Below are 3,332 nucleotides of genomic sequence, written 5' to 3' on the forward strand. Positions count from 1 at the left end.
TTTTCCTGTATTGGCACTGTAGCTAAGGTATATAGAAATGATTTTAGGGGTTCTATACTTTCTATAACATGATATCAGTTTCAGTCGAATGTTGATATACCTAGCGAGGAATTGAAACTTTGCAAAGACAAAAATGGGAAGCTGGATTAACACCACTAAAGCATTTACACTAGCTCCTGTATTGCACAGAACTTTTCCTATGCAAACTCTCTTTTAGAGATCTTTCTGAAAATGCTTTCGTCAAACAATTTGTCATTTTTAAATACAATTCAGTTTGCAACTGCACCTTTATTAGTCCAGAAGTTAAGTGTTAGAATGCATTTTATTGCATATTAGATTTCTTTGTGCTTTGTAGCTTTACTCCTCAATAGATTTTTATTCTTTAGTTCATTTATGTCTTGTCTACTGTATATTTGTTTAAAATGGATGACTGCCAAGCATACTGTGAATGTTTTCTGCTTTTACTAAAGCATGATAGGTAAAGAAGCAACTGGTATATTCCATTCGTAATCATGTATATGGCTTTTCTTTGATATTTTAAAAGTTTATAAATAATGAATGCAATGTATGATATTGAGAAATAAAAATAATATTAATAGAGCAAAGAAAAGACTTCCATAGCATGGTTATGATCCCTGCTGTTTGAGTATTGTTATTGTTTATGATTGTTGTCTTCCACAAGGTATTTTACTCCATAGGGACTGCAAAAATAGTCAGCTGAGGAATAAACACATAAACGAAACTTGGAATTTAGGTGATGCTGTTATTTCTACCATGCTGAATTCATTTTCATTCCAGAATCTTAGCAGCAGTTTTTATTTGTTTTGAATAAAAAAAAAAAATTGAATCAGAGTACCTGATGTCTGTGCTCTTGGTTGCTTTATGTATAGCTGTATATTAATTTACTCCTAAAATGCCTGTGAAGTACCTGCAAATAAATAATAGATCTAATGTTTGTCTTGCTGTCCTAGGAGTGATGTTTGTTTTGTCACCCTTTGGTGCAAAAGAGCAGTGTACAAAGTGGAGAGAAAAACTTGAATGAAAATATAAAAAAAAAATCCCAAACACTATAAACAAAATTTGACATTATTTACCATTAGGATTTCAAGTGCCCAAAAAAATATTTTCATGAAAAAGTGTAACTTATTTTTTTTTTTTAAATTCCAAGCAGTGATCAAACATGTATAAAGGTGCAGTATACTAAAAGTCTACACATTGTGTGAAATTTATTGGAAAGGAGCCAGATGGTTTACAAGCTTGTAATCATTGATCATACACAGACTTTTGGGGTAACTAGGGGAGTTAGTGAACAATAGTGTTTCTGTTTGAACCTGAAATGAGGTTGTTCATGACAAAAGAACTGGACTCATGAAACAGGGACGGGGCTGTTGAGTACTATGTTGAATGAGAAGGATGAAATGTAAATATTTAGTCCTGTGGTATTGTTTGGGTCAGTGATTGCAAAGTATTGTGTATAAACGCCCTTTGTAATTACTGCTAAAAGATTTCATTTTTTCATATCTGTGTCTTGTACTAACATCGTTATTTCTGCATGTCTTCTGGATTTCCCCCTCTTTACGTTTCTCCTAAAATTTCCATTTAGTCCAGATTCTGTTCAGCAGACATAAACCCTGTCTCCATGAATTTTAAGTAAGGACACTGACGAACATCTTTCAAGACTTGTTACTTAATGGTTGCATTACTCCTTGCCTCATTGCATTCCCAAACCATCTTGACCTGATTTCCAGTTTGTCTATGATTACCATTTTTCCTTGTTGCTTTCTCATTGTTATAACATAGAAATTCTGATATGACCATGATTTGTTTGGGGTGATTTCCACTGAGCTGTGTAAATTGATAATCACTGGATTCTGTTTCACGAAAGGAGAAGGTTCTGAAGTTCACAAATGATAAAGTATTTCTTCAAAATGTGGTACAGATCATTATAGAAATTTCTTGAATAAGCTACATTGTAAAAATGGCATATGACCGTGACCCAATTTCAATAAGAGATCAGAAAAATATGATACACAGCATTCCTAAATGATCATATTTACTGTACAGTAGTTTGTTGTACTGAAAATAAGTACACAATCTAACAAATATGTGGAAGTTGAATTTACTGGGATATTATGACAAATTCCTCAATGGTCCATCAACCTGGGAACTTAAGTCAATTCATCATCAAGGAGGAACACCTTAAGCATGTTCTGTTAAGAGCCATTGTGTCTGTTGACCTCACCTATGAATTATTACCTGATAGTTAGCTGACTGTTGGAGGGTGTAGGCAAGGTGAAGTAGGGCCTGGGAAAGCTGCTGCATACAAGATAGCTAAGTAATAATGGCCTTTAATGAACCAAAAGTGAAATACCAACGTAAAAGTCGCTTTTGTTTACACTTTTGGTCCCATTAAATTGACAGTAATAAGGAAGGTCATCAACGGACATTTACTTTCATTTGTACTATAGTGTTAATAAATTGTGATTGCAGTAATGCCTTGTGATATGATAGTGTAAATTTAGTTAATGGACCCTAGTGAAAATTAAATCACTATGGAGTACCCTTTGGAAACCCCTTGTAAAACCCAAACTGAAGACTTAAAATATTCGGTACTCTCCGGCAAGTTTAATTTAAAAAGTAACATGATGGTCATCTAGATAACAATCATTTCATGGTGCAACTGCGAGTTTTACCTCCTGTTACACTTTTCAAACCTACCTACCCTCAATTTCATTTCCAGCGCTAAACTCTATATTCCAATCCATATAGTTATCGACCACAAACATTTAGACGAGGAAAGTTTAGCATGAAATCGATTTTTCTGTAACTTATTTTAACGCAAATAAATATGAACGTACAATTCTATGCACAGTTGCCAATCACATGCATATGAACTCATGAAAAAGGGATCGAAATCACTACAGCTTTCTGTAGACTCTTATGTATCAAGGAGGTCTTGCATGTTAAAATGCCATAGTATCTCGTCAAAGTTCAGAAGCTAAATTTACAAACTTTATTGGACATGACATTTTTACTCACTGAATCGAAGTCAAACTGCTGTTGACTAAATAATGCCAGCTCTGTTGTAGAGTCAAGTCGGTCTCAGGGCTGGCGGACGTATGATTAATAGCCAGGAGCGACCTCTTCTAGATGGATATAACATTTTAATGATTTAATTTGAATGAATATTTAGAATGTGGTTACTATATTTGGCATATAGATGGTAACAAAGGATTCTTTTATAAGTCTCAATATTTCTTTTTTTTGATTCGTAAGAGAACTTCTCTTGGTCACTGGCAACAAAACATACTCACGCTGGAAGTGAAAATGGA

Source organism: Macrobrachium rosenbergii, chromosome 53 (assembly GCF_040412425.1).
Source record: "Macrobrachium rosenbergii isolate ZJJX-2024 chromosome 53, ASM4041242v1, whole genome shotgun sequence".
Classification (NCBI taxonomy): domain Eukaryota; kingdom Metazoa; phylum Arthropoda; class Malacostraca; order Decapoda; family Palaemonidae; genus Macrobrachium; species Macrobrachium rosenbergii.